We start from the raw sequence: 22,928 nt of genomic DNA, 5'->3' as shown, positions 1-22,928 counted from the left end.
CTTGTGTTGCACTAATCAGAACAAGGTCCTTTAAGTAAAGATCAAAGTAGAGGTGCTTCATGGCCCTTCTTGTTGGGAGTCCTCCATGCCCCAGTGTCATTTTCAGTTGTGTGTGATGCAAATGCTTATTGCTCACATAATGAAGGACCTGTTCTGTTTCTAATAACGCCCACACAAGTTCTTTGGAAACACAATCAATTAATCCAGTCACAGCAGATGCCATCATGACTATGGATTAGGTGCTGAGATCCTTCATTGACTGTACACGTGTTGCTCAAAAGACAAGTGGTTTCTGACTATTCCCGGAAGTAAATGCAACATTTTTCTTTTTGTTTTTTTCTTATCTATTGCTGTTGTTCAACAAAGTGAACATTTTCAACCATTTGAAGGCTTTCCAGCATGTGATGGTCCCACATTGGACAATGGGAAGGTGTTATGCTATACTGGGCATTAGAGAAAGAGTAACACTCTCTTAGACAGGATTCTAACAAGACATGGCGCTAAAGATCAGTAACCTATGTTTGTCGACTTTTGTAGTTACAATGACAACCCATTAGCAATGTAAATAGCAATGTATTTACAAATGCATGCTTGATTTTGCAATTAAAAAACACTTATGGACTCTCCAAAGTTTTTCCTTTTCATTTCACTCCAATTACATGCACTGGGAAGGGCACCTCCTGGCTACGAACACTTGAGATGGTGCATTGCTGAGATTAAGAATCCCAAGAGGTTCAAGCAGTGGCAAATACTTTTGCTGTTGGTGGGTGTTTGATAGCAATGTGATGAATACATAATGAGGTGAGTTGTAGAGAATTGCCTGAGAAAGTTATTAGATCTCTCACAGAGAAACCCTCCGTGGAAACACCCAAAATTGACATTTAGCTAATTTTTGGTAGAATTCAGCCCTCGGTGTTGATAAGTGTCAAAGGTGATGGATAAGGTGCCAGTTAACTGCACTATTTTGTCCTGGATGGTGTCAAATTTCTCGAGTGTTTTTGGAACTGCACCTATTCCGGTAAGTGGAGAGTATTCCATCTTGATTTGTACCTTATAAATCACATAGCCATGGTATGGCTGGTCCAGCTTAGTTTCTGGTCAATGGTAACTAATTGTGAAAGTAGTTGCATGGAAGACAGACTTCAGTTATGTCAATAATTTGGAGAAACTGGGGTTGTACTCATTGGAGGAGAGAGATTGAGAGGAAGTTTGACAGAAGCATTGAAGATCATGAAGGGTTCATATATGTTAGGTGGAGAGAGCATGTTTGGTTGACATAAAAATCAGGAACTTGAGGACATCAATATATGGTGAATAACATAAGAACCACTGACAACAGAAGACTTTTTTTTAATACTGTATGTGATTGGGATCTGGAATGTACTCCTAAGAATCTGTTAGAGGAAACTTAAATTGTGTCTTCCAAAAAGTAATTAAATAAGCACCTGAAACAAAAAAAACAATGACAGGGTGACTGAGAAAGAGTGAGTGAATCGAACTAGCTGGATTGTTCTTGAAGAGAGCTGGCATGAATGGTTCAAGTGATCTCCTTTCTGTAATGTAACTATTCTACAAAAAGATATGGGCGTGTACCATAATGTATTAAACTGCCACTTGTTTGGGAGGGCTTTCCAATGCATTCTCATTGCTGGGAAAGTTTTTGGGCAGCCAATTTAACTCATTACAAGTGGGCAACCAATTTTATGGAGGTGACCTCCCAATAGTGAGGGTCTGGCATGGAGCCAATGGTTTCAATGTGTAAAGGGACAACCATGGTCAGGGAAATCTTCCTCTGGCCCTAAAGAGCCATTTGAAGTGGGCTCTCCTCTGATCAGAAGACCTGCTTTCCTGGTCCCCCTTGAAGGGTGCCTCCATGTGGAGGTGCCCTCTTGGTCCTCAATCTGGGACAACAGTACACAATTTTCCAGATTCTATTTTAACTCACTCTCTGAATGGAAACAGTCCAAACAGTCCTCTAAAACAAAATACTGTAGAGGCTGGAAACTTGAAGAACTAACTGAAAAAGGAGAGAGAAACATTCAGGTAAATGGCAATTCATCAGAAATTCAGTTGAAATCCCCCCTCACCTCCGTTCAAGGCATCAAACAAACCTTCCACATCAGACGGAGGTTCACCTTCACATCCGTCAATGTGGTCTATTGCATACACTGCTCCCCATGTGGCCTCCTCTACATCGGCGAGACCAAGCAGAGGCTTGGGGACCGCTTTGTAGAGCACCTGCACTCTGTTCGCAAAAAAACGACAACACCTTCCGGTCGTGAACCATTTCAACTCCCCCTCCCACTCCCTGGGTGACATGTCCATCCTGGGCCTCCTCCAGTGTCACAATGATGCCATCAGGAAACTGGAGGATCAGCACCTCATATTCCTCCTTGGGAGCCTACAGCCCAATGGCCTAAATGCGGACTTTACCAGTTTGAAAATCTCCTCAACCCTGCCTTATCCCATGAGCAACCCTCCCTGTCATCCCCACCTCCTTGGGCTGCCACAACCTGTCCATCTTCTCTCCCACCTATCCATCACTTCCACCTCATTGACCAATCTCCACCACTTCCTACTGCACTCACCTATCATCATCCCACCTACCTTCCCCAGCCCCACCCCTCCTCACTATTTATTTCTGAGCTCCCTTCCCCCATTTCTGAAGAAGGGTCCCGATCCGAAATGTCAACTTTCCGGCGCCTGTGATGCTGCCGGGCCTGCTGTGTTCTTCCAGCTACACACTATGTTATCTCATTGGAAAGCACTGTGCGTTTTGACACCTCCCAGCTTCTATGGATACAAGACACTAGAGTTGAAGCTCCCTCTAAGTCATTCCCAACCCCTCTCAGATGTGCCGGTCTGGTTGATTGCGTTAGTTGATGTTTAGAATTTATTCCATGAAGCTTCAATGTTAATGGGACTGTTTAAGGTTTTTCTGTTTCAAAATATACTTTAGCCATAAAAAAAATCTTGTATGTACGCAGGGTGACAAAAGCAGTTCATTCTGTACAGTTGCATATCAAGTTAATAAACAAACCATGGGACTGTTTAACGTGGAGATAGTAAGACTTCTTGTTGTGGGTCCGGTCTTAGACAGGGCTTGGCCCGAGTGCGTGGCTGTCCCTTTAAATTGGGAGCGGGCGGGCAGGTGCAATGAGGTTCCACCTCCATGTGGGTGATTGACAGCCGGGCCAGCACGGGGCTTTCGGGACGTGGAGCTGGAAGGAACTGGTTCAGCTTCTGAGAGCAGCTCGAGTAAGTTGGTGTTGTTAAAGCGGCCGGCCTTATTGCCACCTGCCAGAAGCAGAGCAAAGGTATATATGTCGGGACGGCAGGCGGAGTGAAAGCCTTTCTCTGGTCGGTGAGTGTTTTCTTTTTGCTCGAGGGCGGCTCTGTTGCTTGTACAGTAAATAGGTTGATGTTTTAATTGGCACTTAGTTTCTAATTGCAGCTTGTATTACAACTGAAACATTTATTGTGGCTTAACAACAGCAATGTTGGTTTTAGTAGTCTTCACTTACGGTCATCTAATCCTATTTGTTTTTCCTATTTAGCTATTTTGTTTAGCTACTGGACCTGTCTCCATATTTTTGGATGTATGTGGGTGGCGGTGGGGACTTTATAAAGTGGAGTTAGAAACGGTACTTTTTGCATGGTTGTAAACTAAATGAGGATTATTTCGTTTATATATCGTTCCCTTTAACATTATATTTGAGGAATAAATAACTTTGTCACGTAAGGCATAGGATGATGATCGGTTGCCAGTTATTAAAGAAAAAGTTCATTCAGCTTATTTGTATTGAGATCGTTTACGCATGATCCTGCAAAAGAAATGGGAATTTCTACAGGTAGTCTGTGTACACAGTAACTGCAGGGAAAATTGTCAAGAAAAACCATTGACTCCCGGGTTTCTGTGACTTTAGCTTCAAAGTTAGTGTGGACGTGGTGGAAGCCTCACCATATCATTGTAAAGGGACTGAACCTTTCATCTTCAGCTATATAAGAATCCAAAGGACAGACAAGGGGCGCTTTTATATTTCAGTAACATGCCATCGTAGTTGAACCTGTACCTTGCATATTAATAAGGTCTAATTTTTCTTTTACGTGTAATCTATCTCGTAGATAGCAAATGCGTGTGAAACTCTTATGTTATCTCAATTCGGTCATCTTGACTCTCGATTGGCTCATGTTATTTTGTAAAAGAGCAACAAATCAAAACAATAAAATAACTTTTAACAGTCAGTGAGTAGCAAGTAGGAATGGAAAGCGCCAATCAGGAACTTTTAAGAACTAATACAATCTCCAACAAAGTTACCAATGAAAAAGAATTATCAAATCTAATTTTCCAATGTCGTTTCAGCCACCCTGAGCCCCCCCCCCCCCCCCCCACCAGCCGAAATACTGACGACTGATTAAGTTTTGCAACATAATAAAAGCATAAAACTTATGCGACCTGCCATGAAATTTGTTACACTTTGCAATACAAGTATACTAAATTTACTTGAGAGCTAAGTGTCTTTCTGAATGGCCTTGAGCATGTGTTCTTTGCAACAGCTGAAAAGGAAACAACACTAGCTCCCATGATGACATTGTCTGCAGTGGACAAAGTTCCCAGTGTGGAGTGGTGAAACAATCTTCTACTTTAATCTACTTATTTTGCACGCTATCATTCAGAGGCTACCTGTTTAGAGTGAGAGAAATGCCGACTGTTAGTTTGTGTATTGGTTCAGTGTTTTAGAACTTGTTGGACATAAATATGCACTTTGTAATAAAACCGCATCAAAAATGAAAAAAATCTACTTAAAGCCACCACTTGAACTCTTCAATTTTTTTCTACAAGCATCTTCCTGAAAAGATAAAACAAAGAACTGCAGATGCTGGAAATCTGAAACAGGAACAGAAATTGCTGCAGAAACTCAGCAGGTCTGGCAGCGTTTGTGGGGAGAAAGTATTTGACTGTTTCAGGTCCACTGACTCTGCTGTAGAACAGATTGTAGCTAGGACAATGTATAAATGCTGAAGACGTGGGTTGGGGAAGGGCATTAAAGGAGTGAATGAGAGATGGCGACAGAGCCCAGACAAAGGAATAGAGGATCATAAGTAGGTGAAAATGGATTGGCTCTGCTGAAAGCAGCCCAGTCATGACAAGGGCCTGGGTTATGGAGGTGGGTAAAGGACATAGAAGAAGGTAAGAACTGCAGATTCTGTAAATCAGAAATAAAAACAGAAATTGCTGGAAAAGCTTCGCAGGTCTGGCAGCATCTGTGAGGAGAAATCAGGGTTAATGTTTCGGGTCCAGTGACGTTTCCTCGGAACTCTAGAGGAAGGGTTGAGCAAGGGTCGCTCGATCTGAAACGTTAGCTTGATTTCTGTCAACAGATGTTGTTAGACCTGCTGAGTTTTTGTTTTCAGCAATTTCTGTTTTTGTGCTTTGAAGAAGGTGTCCATGCCCTAAAACTATTGAACTCCACATTGAGTCCCCAAATGGAGAATGAGATGCTGTCCTTCTAGTTTGCACTGAGCCTTGCTGGAGCACTGCAGTAGGCCCGAGATATGCATGTTAGCCAGGGAACATGATGTTGTGTTGAAGTCACAGGCAACTAGAAGCTCAACTTCTTTGTTTGCAAAAAAAAGTGATTGCCCAGACTGTATTTCATCTCCCCAATGTAGAGGAGCCCACATTCTGAGCAACAAATACTGTAGACTAAATTTAAATGAAAGTAAATTGTTGTTTCATTTGGAAGCTGTCTGGAGTCTTGGATAGAGCACAATTTTTTTCCCTGAAAATAATTACTTCATATTCAAAAGTTGTTCAGTATATTAGATGAGAAAATGGATTTTAAACAATGCTAAGGGAGCAATTTTTATATTTTATTATGTATCCTAAATGGTTCTGCAGATGTTTCTGAATCTTTTATTGAATACATGAACAATAATTGTTCACAAAGCAGATTTACTGGAATCATGGTATTTATTTGGCTAACTATATTTCTCTTTTGTAGCTAAATAAAACTTATTATAAAGTCAACTGAAAGTCTTGCTGTCTTGAGCAGTTCTTGCACATTTTTTTCCAAATTATAACACTGGAAATTTGCATCACTGAGTCGGATAGGGACATACATTATTTCGTCTAGTGCATGTGTCAGGTGTTTCTTTTGTTTGTTACTCAACTGACTACAGTATCATGTGAATTTTATTTTCCTAACGGCCAAATTCCTTCTGTTCTTGTTTGAATTTAACTACTCTTAAATGTTACTCTTTTAAAAAAAATCAAGCAATGAAAGTTTACCTTTCAAACATTCTATGTTAGCAATGATGTGTAATTATTTATCCTTTATTAACACTTTTTCTCTTGTAGGTTAGAAATAAAGAAACAATACATTTATGTTGCTGGGATTCCTTCCTGGTTGTCATAACTCTTTAGCGATTAAGTCTTGAGCTTTATCCTGTCGCTAATATGGATCCTGCTGACTACACATCTTAATTTCATGAGAGAGTGCAATATTTCTCAACTCTGAAATTTACCTGACTAAACACAAAGTTCATATTTGCACATTAATGATTGAGGTCTGCATCAGAGAAATGAGAGTAGAAACCGTCAGAGGTTATTAACAAGAAGCATATTAGTTTTAAACAAGTGAGTCTATAAGGTTATGAATAACTTTATTTTTTCTATAACAATCTAGTATATATTAATAACAGTTTTGTAGTCATGTTGTTAATACAATTGAACAAAGTAGTTGGAAAGAGTCTAATGAAATGTCATGACCTGAAACTTTAACTTTAATTCTCACTCCAGAGCTGCTACCAGTTATACAGAACATTTCTAGCTTTTTAATTTGGATTTTCAGTAGTTTGCTTTTATAGCTTTTCTGGTTTTCTTTGCATTTAATTCCATGTATCAGATTAGACATATCTATTTTTCAGTTATAATGAACTCGATCTGAGAGTTGGCCATTCGGTCATTTTGAGTCTGTTTCACCATACACTTGTGTTAAGATTTCACTGTATCTTGACTCCTTCAATCTATCTTTGGTGTTGTAGTCATCAAGGCTGTTACAACCACATCTTCTAAACCTGCCATCTCTACCAACTGGAAAGATAAGGGCATCAGATACATCAGATCACCACCACTTGTGGAGCTTGAAGGGGAACTTTTTTCCATTCCTTCACAGTTGCTTCAAATAGAAAACTTAGAAGATAGGAGCAAGATAGGCCATTCAGCTCACTGAATCTGCTGTGTCATGCAGTATGATCATGGCTGATTATCAATCTCAGTGCCACCCTCCTGCTGTCTATCCATACCCTTTTGATGCCTTTTAGTGTCTAGGAATATATCTATTTCTTCCTTAAATAGTTTTAATTACTTGGACTCCACTGCCTTATGTGGTAGAGAATTAGACAAAGTCACCACCCAATGAGTTGTTTTTAAAAAAAATTCTCCTCATCTCAAAGGAAATGGTCTACCTCCTGTCCTGACCACTTGTTTTAAACACCTTCCCTCCCCCACTTAGGGGGAGCATCATTCAAGCATCCAGTCAGTCCAGCCCTGACAATATTTAGTATGTTTCAATGAGATATCTTCTTATCATTCTAAACCCGAGTGGATAACAAGCCTATCCAACACAATCTCTCCTTTATATGGCAAACCTGCTGTCCCAGGGATCAGCCTCATGAAGGTTGGCTGAACTCACTCCAGGATGAAAATATATTTTCTTGGGTAAAGAGGCCAAAACTGCACTCTAGACTCCAGGTGTGGTCTCATAGCAGTCTGCTACAGCAAGACATCCCTGTTCCTGCACTCGGATCCTATTGCAATGAAGGTCAGCATGCCATTTGACTTCCCAATTGCTTGCTTGCTTTCAGTACAGGAGCTCACTTTCAAACAGTGTACTTGCATCACGTGGATTGCTGCAGTTCAACAAGGTAGCTCAAATCACTACCTTTTCAAGGGCAACTAGGAGTAAGTAAAAACCAAAAGAACTGCGGATGCTGTAAATCAGGAACAAAAACAAAGTTGCTGGAAAAGCTCAGCAGGTCTGGCAGCATCTGTGAGGAAAGAAAAAGAGTTAATGTTTCGGGTCTGGTGACCCTTTCTCAGAACTGGAATAAGTAAATGCTGTCTGTGCCTTGTAAAATAATTTCAAAAATCCTCATATCCTTGCTTATCAGAAATCTATCTATCAGTTTTATAATCTTCAGTTTACCAAGAATCACTGCATTTATGGAACTGAACTCTAGATTTTTATTAACCTTTGTGTAAAGAGGTTCTTGCATCGACCCTAAATGGGTAAGCTCCAATTGTGAGGTTCTGGGCTCTCCAGCAGAGGAAATAATGCCTCTCTATCCCATTAAATCCTTAAAACATTATAAACGTCTTAATTAGGTCACCCCTTAAGTTTTTGTATTCAATGTAATACAAGATTAGCTATGTAGCTGGTCGTAATTTAACTCTTTTAGCCTTGTATAATTCTGTGGAAACAAAAGAAAAGTAGTGAAGGTGCAGGAAATCTCGGATAATAACTGAAAATGCTGGAAAAACGCAGCAGGTCTGGCAGCACATGTGGAGAAAGAAACAGGGTTAATATTTCAGATTGATAACCTTTGAAGGAAGGATAACTTGTTTCTTGCTCCAAAAAAGATAGTGAATCTATGCTGCATTCCCTCTGGGAACAATAAATCCTTCCTGAGTACAGCGCCCTTAGAATGTGTCTAAGTAGAACTCTATCAAGTTTTGACATAAGGTCCTTTATAAACCATTCCCACTGAAGTAAAAGGAAACATTTTAATGGCTTTTGTAATTATATTTTTATATCTGTCCATCAGATCAGTGATTTTGGTGTTCAGGCAACTAAATCTGTATTTTTCCACAGTTCCTAGCTCTTCTTCACCACTTGAATTAGCTTGTTTCATATTTTTCTGAAGCTGTTATTGATTGTATCGTCATTCTTATCAAAACAACAATGACACACAATTTTCAAGTTTATAAAACAAGCCTACAAATAATAAAAAGTATATAACTATAGAATGAGTGGGAGCATAATGAAGTATTAGGCAGGATTTTTCAGAAGAAACAATGGTGAAATAACACATTAATAACAGTGCTCATCATTATTTATGTTGGAAATTAGACAGCAGTGTCTGATGACTTGTACGTGCACACTTAAACATGGAAATCAAGAGTTGCAGCTGCGATGCTCTGCTCCTCTAAAAGCTGTAAAATAACAAGATCCGTCTGAGAATTTCACCTTTTTAAATGCATTGAATTGTGTGAAGCTGTGTACTTGTTTGATGTATGCAAATTAAATTCATTGATAATGCATTTGGTAGTATAACTACTCCTTTTAATGGCCTGCTGTTGACGGAAGATGGATATTAGTCTGTGATTGTGACCCAACTGAAACAAGCAGAAAGATTTGCTGTCAAATGATCTCTCTGGCACTGAAAATTAACTTTCAGAAGGATGCTGTTCATTCTTTCAGAACTTAATTATTTGTGAGATGTAAACAATTGTTTTAACCTTTCTTTTCGGCTTTTAATTGTCTCTTCTAATCTAGTCTTTCTTTACTTCTCTATTTTGGTTTTGATGCCTAACTGGAATAAAACTCATTATTCTAATTCGCACATCCCTTACAGAAATAAATCTGACATCTTTACTAAGACTAGCTTCCATATGATTCCATACTCGGACAATATGGTCAACTTTTGACAGCCCTCTGAAGTAGCCAATAAAGCTATTCAGTTAGAGATAGTAGGAACTGCAGATGCTGGAGAATCCGAGACAACAAGCTGCAGGGCTGGATGAACACAGCAGGCCAAGCAGCATCATAGGAGCAGCTCTGCTCCTACAAAGCTATTCAGTTGTATTGATACAGAAATGTCCAAAAAGAGTAAAAGTGAATGGACCACCCATTTACCAAGGCACTGGACATGACAACACGATACCAAATCAATCTGAAAAAGTGTTTCTTAATAACATCTGGAAGAATTGTGCTATTGAGCAACTGCCTGACACAGACATACATACAGAATCATACCCTACAGAAAGTATCCCAGACACCATCACTTCTATCCCCCAGGGTGAGTTCTGCCAGTAGGCTACACTCAGCAGACATGCTGGCAATGTGGTACGTAGTCCAGAGGAAATCCTCAACATTGACTCCAAAACCAATGAAATCATTTGGCAGTTTGTTAAACACGGGCAAGGAAATTTCTGCTGATTTTTCATTTTACTGCTCTCCCACAGCTGATTCAGTAATCATCTATGCTGAATCACAGAATTGTTACAATGTAGAACGAGGGCTGGTCTGTGCATTATGTCTACACCAACACTCCAAATCAGTATCAGTTTTAAGAAGAATTGAAGTTAGCAAAGGCACAGCATGTGCACTGGGTGGGAGACTGCAGTGTCCATCACCAAGAATGACTAGGTAACATCACTACTGCCTGATGTGGCCAAGTGCTAAAGAACATATCTGTTAGTCTGGGCCTGTGGTAGGTGCGACAAAAGAAAAGATCTACCTGATCTTAACTTCATCAATCTATCTTGTCATCAATGCATCTCTCTGGGACAGGTATTGGTAGAAGTGACCTCTGCCCAGTTCTTCTGAAGACAAAGTCGCATCATTGACCTTGATGTCCATCTGGTTATGTGGTCCCATCACTGTGCTAAATGGGATACAATCAGAACAGATCTAAGAGCGGAGACTGGGCATTTGTGAGACACTATAGGTCATCTGTTGAAGATTAATAATTAATCAGAAATTTTAACCATTAAATCAGGGTATCATCCCTGATTCAGTGACAGGTGTAGGTTGCTGCTGTTCCAGATATGTCTCCTATCTAAAATATGAGCTACAAACCAAGTGAAACAAAACCCAGAACTACTTGCATGCAAAACAGTATTATTTTATTCTTATGTGGTAAAGTTTATTACATTACTAACATTTAAATTAGTAAAGTAAATAGTTGTGAGAAGAACTATAATTCAATAATTAAGAATATAATGAATGCATTATTGAATTAAGACAAAATCAAGATGACAGAGGAGATAATGTGATGCAGTTGCAGAATGTGGGAGCTCCTGGACACGGATGTGATCCATGTCAAAGATGACTGCTACTCAAAGAACTTAGCCTTAGAGTTTGAGTAGAGTCTGAGCTACAGACACTGACATATAAGGGTGTGGCAAAATTACGTGGAGTCAAACTTAGCAAGGAGTGAGATGGTTGTGGTTCTTGGAAGCCACTCACCCGTGCTTCAGAGCATAATTGCTGGTGTATGAAGGTAGTGTTGTAGGCCTGAATGTTTGCTGCTGCTTCATCAATGATCTTCCCTCCAGCATAAAGTAAGAAGTCAATGTTTGCTGATAACTGCATAGTGTTCATTACCATTTGTGATCTGCAGATACTGAAGTAGTCCATGTCCACTTGCAGGAAGACCTGAACTGCTTTCAGGCTTGTGATAATAAGTAGGAAGTAACATTCATGCCACATAGATGCCAGACAATAGTCATCTCCTGACAAAAGACCATCCAACCATCTCCTCTTCAGTAGTGTTACCATGGCTGAATTGTTCACTATTAATATTCTGGGAGTTACCATTGATCAGAAACTTAACTGGACCAACCATATATATTCTTTGACAAAAAAAGTCAGAGGCTGGGAATTCTCTGGTGACTAAATTATCTCTGGGCTCATCAAAGCCTGCCCACCATCTAGTAGGCATAAGTCAGTGCGACAGGATATTCTCCATTTGACTGGTTGAGTGCATCTCCAATAACACTCCAGTTCCAGGACATTAAGGACAAAATAGCCCATTTAATTGGATCCCATCCATCACCTTAAGCAGTGATTTCTTCTACATGAACGTACGGTGATAGCACTCTGTGCCATGCGCAGGATGCATTGCAGGAACTTGGTAAATATCCATCATTGCACATTCCAAACTTGCACCCTCCACTACCTAGATGGAGAAGGGCATCTGACAAACTTGGAATAGCGCCACTTGCAAATTCCACTCTAAGTTTCATTATCATCCTGACTTGGATCTATTTTATTGTTCCCTCACTGCTGCTGGGTAAAATTTGGGAACATTATTTTACTAACCACACACCAGATCAACTGCAGCAGTTGAAGGAACTGGTTATCCACCACCTTCTCAAGAATAATTAAAGATGAACATTGCCAGGACATTGAAATTCCACAAAAGAACTCTTAAAAATATCCTTGTTTAGACTTATTTATTCTGATTAAGTTCATACACAATCACTTGCCCTGGTCATACAGGTCCTGGTGCTCCGTAGATCATAGAATCCCTACTGTGTGGAAACAGGCCATTCGGCCCAAATGCTAAGGTTTTGAGATACTTGGTTAAATGGAACTTAGAATGCCAAAATCCATCAACGAATGCAAGAGTAACATCAAACTCCCAGCACTCTATTGTTGGTACTATCTGCAAAAACAGTTGTTGTGCATGGAATGCTGTGAAGTTGCTATATTTGTGTAGTAGGTATGAACTAAACTCACCACTGTTTGTTTGGTTGGTTGTTTCTTTAAGCTTGATGATTTCAATTTTGAGAACCCTTTTAATAATGTGTAATTGTTAATTGCAAACAACCACTGGCAAACATGGTGTCTCATTTGTTCGAGTTTCAGTTGTTTCTTCTTTTTTTTCTCTTCTCCAACCTAGTCTTATACTTTCCTCTACGCTTCTCATTCAATACCTGATTTGTCATTAAATTCACCTGTTCAATTTTACATTTCTGCCTTGGTTTGTTCACTGTCGATTTCTTTACCAATCTGCTAATGGCTTCAGGAGATATACAATCACTTGCTGTGCTCACTCAACCCCTGAGTGCCATGTTTCTCTCACTGTGCTGTTATCAGCAACTTCTCATGAGTTTTTTTTAAATTTTACTGTGTAAGGGCATGTTTAACTAATGGCAAACATTACAGCAAAGTTTGACCAGTTTCCTTCTAAGAAATAAAGACAGTTCAACTTTTATTAAAATATGACTTTTGTAAATGGTGTTGTATGATGGAACATAAATGCTAGTTGTATGTAGCATGATGTCAAAGGCTTTTCCTCGTTGTCAGTAGGGAAAGAGATGGCGAGATCGGGAAGCTAGATTTCATCTAATAAATAACAGAACTTTAAATAATTAACTGTATAAATTTTTGTGGTGTTTGGGTGCAACTTGACTGCGAGTTAAGTTATTTTGTCAATGAACTATTTCAGGTCAGAACATTTTCCCTTTTAAGGTAACATGTTATCCTCTTGCTATTGACACAGTGGCCAAGATTCCCACAATTACCTTGACTATAGATTTTGTTTTTCTATTCTATTTTTGTGGGATATGGGCGTCGCTGGCTGGCCAGCACTTCTTGCCCATCCCTAATTGCCCTTGAGAAGGTGGTGGTGAGCTGCCTTCTTGAACCGTTGCAGTCCTCCTGCTGTGGGTTGACCCACAATGCTATTAAGGAGGGAATTCCAGGATTTTGACCCAGTGGCAGTGAAGGAACGGTGATATATTTTCAAGTCAGGATGGTGAGTGACTTGGAGGGAAACTTGAAGGTGGTGGTGTTCCCATATGTCTGCTGCCCTTGTCCTTCTAGATGGAAGTGGTTGTGGGTTTGGAAGGTGCTGTCTGAGGATCTTTGGTGAATTTCTGCAATACATCTTGTAGATAGTACATGCTGCTGCTACTGAGCGTTGGTGGTGGAAGGAGTGGATGTAGTGCCAATCAAGCGGGCTGCTTTGTCCTGGATGTTGTCAAGCTTCTTGAGTGTTGTTGTGGCTGCACTCATCCAGGCAAGTGGCTAGTATTCCATCACACTCCTGACTTGTGCCTTGTAGATGGCGGACAGGCTTTGGGGAGTCAGGAGGTGAGTTACTCGCCGTAGTATTCCCAGCTTCTGGCCTGCTCTTGTAGCCACTCTGTTTAATGTGGTGAGTCCAGTTGAGTTTCTGGTCAATGGTAACCCCCAGGATATTGATAGTGGGGTACTCGGTGATGGTAACACAGTTGAATGTCAAGGGACGATGATTAGATTGTGTCTCTCTCTCTCTTTATTGGTGATGGTCATAGCCTGGCATTTGTGTGGCGCGAATGTTGCTTGCCACTTGTCAGCCCAAGCTACTCACATACATCCACACACTCCTCCTGTAGGGACTCCGTTCCATTCTCCCAGTTTCTCCATCATAATTGTATTGATGATCCCACCTTCCTCACAGGGCCATTAGCCATGCCCTGTTTCCTGTACTTCTACCCTCACTCCCCTCCCTTCCCAAAACAACAATAGGGCCCCTTGTTCTCACTTTGCAGCCCACTAGCTTCTGTGTCCAAAGGATCATAAGCCGCTATTTCCCAACACCTCCAGTGGGATGCCACCACCAAACATGTATTCCCCTCCCCTCCCTTGTTGCCATTCTATAGGGACTGTTCCCTCCAGGATATCTTGGTCCACTCCTCCTCAACATCACCTGCTCAAATAGCCATGGCACCTTCTCATGCAATCAGAGAAGGTGCAACCCTTTCCATTTACCTCCTCCCTCCTCACTATCTAAGGCCCCTGACACACCTTCCAGGTGAAGCAGTGACTCACCTGCACTTCAATAAATCTAGTCTACTGTATTCACTGCTCACAATGTGGTCTCCTGTACACTGGGGAGACAATCACGGACTGGGTGACCACTTTACAGAACACCTATCTTTTGTCCACAAAGACCCCGAGTTTCCAGTTTCCTGCCACTTCAATACACCGCCGTGTTCCCTGGTGAACAGCTCTGTCTCCGGCCTGTTGCAGTGCTCCAATGAAGCTCAACTGTAGCTGGAGAAGCAACACCTCATCTTCCATTTTAGGTACCTTTACAGCTTTCAGGACTCCACATTGAATTTAACAATTTCAGAGCATGAACATCTCCTTCTGTGTTCTTTACCCAACCTCAAACGCTCCGGTCCTGTCCTGTGTCATTTGCTCTCAGCAAAGCCAGCACATTTTTAACTGCCACTAATCCCTGTTATCACCCATTCAGCTTCCATCTCACTGGCCACTTTCCATCACCACCACTACCCAAGTCAACCAGCATTAGTATGCATCATCAGCACAAATGTCATTTCCCAGCTGCCTTCAGCTCCAAGAAGAGTCCCTGGACTGAAAACAATTTTTTTCTCTTCTTGTTTGTTTCAGATTTCCAGCATTCCATAGTTCACTATTTTATTTTAAGGTTGAGAGAAGATTTGTTAGAGTTTTTGGTGATTGAGAGGAGCATAAATAAGGTGGAAAGGTATGCATTTTTTGAATTGGTGGAGGGATTAATAGCCAAGGGGTATAGATTTAAGGCAAAAAGTAGAAGGCTGAGGGGAATTAAGCATTTTTTCACTTAGAGGGTGATGGGGGGCTGTAATTCACTACCTGAAATGATGGTTTAGTCAAAAACTCTAACATTTAAGCAATGTAAAGATATATTCACTTGAGTTGCTACAGCCTCGAGGGCTATAGGCAAAGAACTGGAAAATAGGATTAGTGTGGACTGATTTTCTGTTGACAGATGTGAGCATGATGGGCCAAATAGCCTCATTCTGTTCTGTAGACGTCAAAAAGAATTGCAAGAATAAGCTTATTTATCCTTAACTTTTGAATTGGGGATGGAATGCAAAAGTCAACCAAAGAGTCCTGTTTGCCTTTTCTCCCTCAGTAGCAACCCGTGGAAGATATGTGGCAAAATTGGGAGAGAAGGCAGAAAAGGCACACCTTGATGTCCGGATCATCTCATCCCATCTTTTATGCTTTTCATAAACAGTGTGGTGAGATTCTCACAGGGCAGTGGCGAGATGCAAGTGGATCACCATTAATGCTTTTTGAGGTTCTTGTTGATGGGCTAACTCGCCTCATAATATTCCAGTTGTGATCTTACAAAGTAGCTCAACAAATTAGACATCAGGAAAACCCAACGTGGAAACCAGAGTGGATGCTTAGCAGGTTCAGCTCGCACCTTGCTTCAGATGATCCCCAGGTTGGATACCAGTATCTAATGGCATGCTCAACAAGCACTGCCCACATGCACCCCAAGCCAATGGACATTGCATCTGACATATGCCAACCTCTAAGAATCGAGGTACATTTCAGATCCACTTACAGGAGGACCTTTCTGCATTTCAGTGCTGCACTGCAGGCTGCATCAGCAACTAGCTTTGTAACGCTGCAGCAAGGACACTACACGTTCTGGTACATGCACCCAGCTCATAGACTGACCAGGCTGTATCTCCGGGCTTCTGACTCACTGTCTTGGTGCTCATTCACTCGGAGCCTACCTGGATTCTCACAGTATTCCCTGCTTTGCATTGCATGGCCTTATCTCTTATTGTTTTATACCCTCAGCCAGAAATATCAGACTCATTTCTACTGTCTTGCTGTGCTGTTCAGTGCAAACACAAATCCACAAAACTTGGCTTGGTTGGCAGCAGGCCTCAGTCATGTCAAAAGTGACAGCCTTCACTCGGGAAATCCCAGCACAGTAAGTAAAGGGTAGCCTCCGATACCAATCCAGGGCCTGCTTGAGGAGTTGGAGTCCTACCTGGCTGATATGGTCTGGTGTTCTGGTCCTGAGGAAGAGGAAGCTCTGACTGTGTGCGCCACTCTATCCAGCAGTAGCTCCAGGATCCTGTCTGTAAAGCAGGAAGCCGATTTTTCCTCCAGTCTGTCATGTCAATCTTTTAAAGATGGGACCTACACCAGGGATACCTGTCAATTCAGGGATACATGGCGAATGCAGAGTTGTTCTGTGAGAAGTATGTGGCAAGAATGGGATGGAAATTGGATAAGACACCTCCTAGGGGTGGGAATGGCCATTAATGTGGCATCTTTGGTAAGATTTGGAGAGAAACTTGCTTGGCCTCATTGTGACAATCCCTCCAACAACCTTGACACAGCTTGCACTTAATCCAAAAAGATACTGTTAAGATTCATCCCAATCTATTTTTATTGATGAATCACCCATTGGTGAAGCAAGTTCCTGAATTAGTGTGTAAATTCTTCAGGAATTCTAATTTACTGCTATGATGTATGTTGTCTTTCAGTTTTATTATACTATAAATCTGACACAAAAGCAGGGAAGGTATAACATGGATGAACTGAAGATTTTTACAATAACTACATTCATTTTTCTGTAATTTAGCTGGGATGTTTTGAAGCTGTCTTAACTTTGTTTGCTCTTTCTGTTGGATGCTGTTCATAAACTTTTTTAATGTGGCACAGTGTAGTTCAGTATAAATTTCTCACTGTTTTTATAACATTTTCAAGTATTTCTATGGGTCACGCGCTAAATTATCTCAGAGGGCAGATAATCTTCTCTGGTATTTGACTGTGCCAGACTGTAACAAGCGATATGAAATGTGCAAAAGCCAGATGGTAATAAACGTCCCTCCTGAAAAATTTCTTTCCTCCATCTTTATTGAGAAGCAGTTAATAGTCATCATTTCCCTGATGAAAATGAAATTGTATTTATTGATTGATTCTAGTGTGCACCATTTTAATAAGGTTGTTAACTCTCAATGGCATACAAAGATATTTAAAATTGTATCCTATATTTAAATAAGGATATATATCTATTATAGGGAACTCGCAAGCAAACTATTAGCACAAACCAGGTTTGCCCTCTCAGGGTTTAAAGTCCTGTGCATTCAAATCACACTCCTGAGACCTGGGTACAGAGTCTGTATGGTATCTGGTCACAATCAAAATGCTTTTGTGCGACTTGGCTGTCTGCAGCTTGGCCACCATGGTTCTTGCGTTACAGTAGCTATGTTTTGAAAATACTAAATTTGGAGATTAGTTGTGTTTGAGACATCTTGAGGTCATATTGCAGGCCATTCTCTCTTTTTTTCCCTATCTCTCTTTTTTTCTTTCTTTATGAAGCACTTTGGTGTTCCAAATTGCTGTGCCACTTGCATCTTGTAAAGAAATAAATTGATCTATAGCCATGTTGCAATATTTAAAAAAAAAAACACCAGAAATAGAATTTATTAAGAAATTGCAGCCTGAATACTTACTTATTACATAGAAGGAGGCCATTTGGTGCATCATATCCATGATGATTCCCTGTGAAAAGTCTAGTAAGTTTTACTTCCCTGCTTGGTTCCATGAGCACTACAAATTTATTTCCTTCACATTCCCATCCAATTTTCAATTGAAATCATTGGTTTCTGTAGTGATTGTAAGGAGGTCAGCCAGGTGGACAACATAGAATGTGAATTCCCTGATTGGGCTGTTTAATCTGGTCCATTCAGGGAGCCCTGGCTGACAGATAAAGAGGAATGTCAGAGGTTCTGTTCACTCTGAGAGCTGGACCAGTGTCAAGGACTTTCCATGTGTTTTTAAAAAAAAACGGTGACTTGGTGATGGTCTCTGTGGAGTTATTTCCACTTCCAACACTTTCACGGGTAGTGAGTTTCAGGCCATTACCACTTGCTCTGTTTTAAAAATAAATCTTCCTGACATTATTCATGCAGCTCTTGTCCACAGTCTTAAATCTGTATCATGTAGACTTTGTATAATCGGCTAATAAGAAATTTTCCTTGTCTACCTTATTTAAACTTGGCTTGGCTTTGGTTTGAGTTTTTTTGATTTGATTTATTGTAGTCACATGTACCTACGTACAGTGACAAGCTTTGTCTGTGAGTAATACAGTTAGATCATCGGAAGCAATGACATAGAGATCAAAGGGTGCTTAGAAAGAGCGAGGCATACAGGTTACACTGCGCAGGAGGTATGCTAAGCAAGATCATCGTTAATTGAAGTTAGAGAGTCCATTCATCAGTCTAATAATGGCAGGGAAGAAGCTGTTCTTGAACCTGTTGGTGCATGTGTTCAAGCTTCTGTATCTTCTGCCTGATGGAAAAGGTTGTAGGAGAGCATTACCAGATGGGAGAGGTCTTTGATGTTGGCAGCCTTTCCACGGCAACGAGAAGTGTAAATGGAATCGATGATGGGAGGTTGGCTTTTGTGATGGTCTGGGCTGTGCACACAACCTTCTGCAGTTTCTTACGGTCCTGGGCAGAACAATTGCCATATCAAGCTGTTATGCAACCAGATAGTATGCTTTCTATGGTGCATCTGTAAAAGTTGGTGAGGGTCCTTTATGGACATACCGAATTTCCTAAGCCACCGGAGGAAGAAGAGGCATTGTTCTGCCTTTTTGACAGTTGCATCTACATGGAAAGTTCAGGACAAGTTGTCACTTATCGTCATTCCGAGGAACTTGATACTCTTGACCCTCTCCACCTCAGCCCCATTGATGTAGATGGGAGCGTGTCCTCCTCCTTTCTTCCTGAAGTCAGTGATCAGTTCTTTTGCTTTGCTGACATTGACAGAAGTTCTTGTACACATCTATCAAAATTTTCCTTAATCTCTTTTTTGCTCAATGGAAAACAAAATTGCCTTTTTAAACTAACCTTGTAACTAAATCACAATTTGGAGTAATTCAGGTAAATCTCCTCTGCACACTCTTAAAGAAAATCACATCTTTTTAAAAGTGTGGTCACTAGAATATTCTAGTTGGGCCTAACAAGAGGTTTAGATATGTTGAACATAACGTCCCTCTTTGTATTCCATAATTATGAAGCTCAACATTCCATATACATCACTAACCATTCTCTTAACATGTCTCATTTTCAAAGCTGAATGCACATGTACCCCAGGTCTCTCTGGTGTTGCACACCTTTTTAAAGTAATGTCATGATATCTGTACTACCATCCCTTCCCTTCTGTCATATTGCATCATCTCATACTTCTCTGTATTGAATTCACCTTCCACTTGCCTGCCCATTCTGCTAGTCTATCTCTCTGCTGTTGCAGTAAATACACATCATTCCTGCTGTTTGCCATTCCTCCAAGTTTGGTAACATTTGCAAACTTTGAAATTCTACTCTTATTCCAAAATGCAAGTCATTTTTTCATATATAGCGAAAATTGTACTGGTCCTAGTATTGATCTTTACGAAAAACCATTGTTTTCAGACTGGCAGATGTTAGACAATCATCTATGATTCCCTGCTTTCTCTCTTTATGACTGTGTGTTTCTTTATCCGATTACACACTGGCTCTCCTATTTCATGAGCCTCAAATTTTTGCTTTCCAGCCTGTCATGTAGTACTCTGTCAAGCACTTTTTTAACATTAATATAGACAACATCCACTGCATTCCCTTCAGCTACTTGCTCTGGTACTTCATTTTGAACATCAACAAAATTAGTCAAGCACAATCTTCCTTTTCACAAAACTCTACTATCATTCTGTAATTTCCTTCTGCCATTCTGAATTCTCTGTCAACTTCCCCATTACTGAGGAGACTTGAAAAACTGGAGGTAAGCCCTTTTACTTTCTCTAAGTCCACTTCTTCCTTTAGTAAACTGGGAATGCAAGCCATCTAGACAAGCTGACAGATCAAGTCCAAACATATTTTTCCAGTACAATTTTTATGTAACTAATTGTGTTCACTGTCTTTGCTTCTACTGACACTGTGTCACATTCCTCTTCCATGGTAAACACGGATACAAGTAGGTACTGAATAACACTGTGTCGAATACAGGAACAGGAGTAGGCCATTGACTGCTCAAACCTTCTCCGTCATTCAGTCAGAGGTGATCTGGTTGTGGTCTCAGCTCCATACTTCTGTCTGTACACAACCCTTGATTCCCTTGTCTATAAAAAAAATCCTAACCAACTCAGTCTTGATAAACTTTAAAAACTCGGCCTCCCACAACCTTCTGGGGAAATGAATTCCATGTTATAATGGTCCTTCAAGAAAAGAAAATGCCCTTCCCTGGCTTGAAAGAGAGATCCATTATTATTAAGCTGTATCGCATGTTTTAGTCGCCCCAGTTTTAAAGCCAGATTGGTTACTTGACAGGCATTAACAACATCACATTGTTTAAAAAAAAATTGTACTTGACTTGAACACCCTTCACTATAGTGCTGAATTTATTTGCATCTATTGTGTAAACACAGCAACTCGTGATATTTCACTGGTCAGGTAGATAAGGATGTGCCATTTTTAGTAAGTCCAAGATGAAATGTCACATCTTGGTGAGCAGCTCTTGGGTATTGATATTGAAGTGCACGTCTGCCACCTGCTTACATTTGCTTTGCATTTTATTTATTCGTGATCAGTAATCATCCTCACCATATTTTAACAAGAAAACGTGGTTTGATAGTATAGGAACAGGCAATTTTTTTTCCCACCTATTGACCAATCAATTAAATTATCGTGTAGATGCATCAGTTACTACTCACAGTTAAATAGCACGATGAACATTTTCGAAATGTTATGACATACATCAGTGACTCACTTCAGGAATTCCTCTCCCTCCGTTCTTGGACCAGTCTTGCCTCCTAGACTATCTGCTGTTTATTTTCCCAAACCTGTTTTATGACATTGTTCCTTCCTCCTTTTGTTTTCTAGTTTTCAGTGTCCTTTCCTCCTCTCCTGGTGTAGTTTTCTTTGCTGGAGAATTGTTTAATAAGTGCTGGTGCCAGACTGATATTTCATCCAAGTAGCAATTCTTTGTGTGTAAACAGTAATTGTTAGCAGGCTGTTTTCCATTTATGATATTGCAATAAAATTCACACTCATGTAATTGCAGCAAACATGGTAGCCAGTGATTAGAAGTGGGAACCTGTTTTCTCCTTCCTAAACTAGGTTAAAACTACAGCTGATATGGATGGCTTGACTGAGATCAGTGAACTCGGCATGGGGTAGAATCAAAGCTGAGATTTTCTTTATATGACTCAGCTATTCACCTAACTGTCTGTACCATTGGGGAATGGAGGGCCAGTGGGAGTAGGTGCTGTCCATTACATTTGACATTTTATTTGTTTATTTTTGCTTCTATCTCTCCCATACCTCCATTTCCATTTACCATGCTCTTGTCTGTCTGTGACTTACAATGTAGCTAATTGATAGCCTAAAGTCAGTCCTCATTGTAAAGTAGGAAATGATGAAGGATCATGTAGGTTGTCTCTTGCTCTAAATTGCCATCTTTTTCTTTCTGTGAAACTTCTCTCTTATTTAGAGTACTCTCCACAATGATTTCTGAGAAGAATTGCTGGTATTAGTGTGTTCTGTTTTGAGGGCAAATACTTTTTTTCTCTTGCTTATTGGACAACACTCTGAATGGCCACTCATTAGATGACTAGAAGTTCTGCAGGCATAGGCTCAGGTTGGTCTCTGTGAGGAAGACGTAGAAATCCCAATGCACTCTAATGGGGCTGAGACCTTTGATTATCATCTTTGTTCATCTGTACATAGATCACAAGAACTGAAAATTGCCTGGACAATACAAAGAATAATATCTGAGCCTATTCATGCAATGTCCATTGCAATCCAGTAACAAAAAAATGTGTGTCACTGTAGGTCTGTTTATGGATATGTTGATATTATAAGCCTGCCAGCTCTCTTTGATCCTTGACAACCAAAAGATGGTTGATAGATACATATATGATACATACTAAAGAACCTCGATGTTGGACACTAGGCACCAACATCTCAGTGCACAATCCATGGGACGTACATCATACATAATTTAGTACAGCTATCCAAGAGGAAATGCTAATCAAACCACATAATTTAAGTAGGTATCTAACAGAAAAGGTCTTTACCAGTTTATAGGTGTTTTATGGGATGGCTATTAATGTGAAGCTGAAGAAAGTATTTTGTTCAGGCTTACATTCAGAACATCTTCATATAGGACAACATCTAGGCATCCCTTAACTTTTTAAGGAAAACGCAAAGGCTTTAAAGATTGCATTTTAGCAACTTATTCATTTTATCATCATGGCCTGAAAATCCACGATCCCACTTGATTGCTGTAACAATAGCAGATGAGAAATTAAAGCAGCTTTTGGAAGGAGAATGATCAGAACAATAG

General features: G+C 40.3%; 1 protein-coding gene across 2 annotated transcripts in view; it reads left to right on the top strand.

Annotated features, from left to right (window-relative positions):
- The first annotated feature begins 3,213 nt into the window (after positions 1 to 3,213).
- The window catches only part of wipf3 (WAS/WASL interacting protein family member 3), a 97,308-nt gene continuing 77,593 nt past the window's right edge, over positions 3,214 to 22,928 (top strand). The window contains exon 1 of one of the 2 annotated variants that reach the window (XM_048612678.1): positions 3,214 to 3,258. The gene's annotated coding sequence lies outside the window, so the exon portion shown is untranslated. Of the gene's footprint in view, positions 3,365 to 22,928 lie in introns of both variants that reach the window. The other variant, XM_048612671.1, reaches the window with a different exon arrangement.

This window comes from Rhincodon typus, chromosome 2 (assembly GCF_021869965.1).
Source record: "Rhincodon typus isolate 14 chromosome 2, sRhiTyp1.1, whole genome shotgun sequence".
Taxonomy (NCBI): Eukaryota; Metazoa; Chordata; class Chondrichthyes; order Orectolobiformes; family Rhincodontidae; genus Rhincodon; species Rhincodon typus.
Note: the sequence above shows the minus strand (reverse complement) of the source record. Positions and strands in the feature narration are given on the sequence as shown.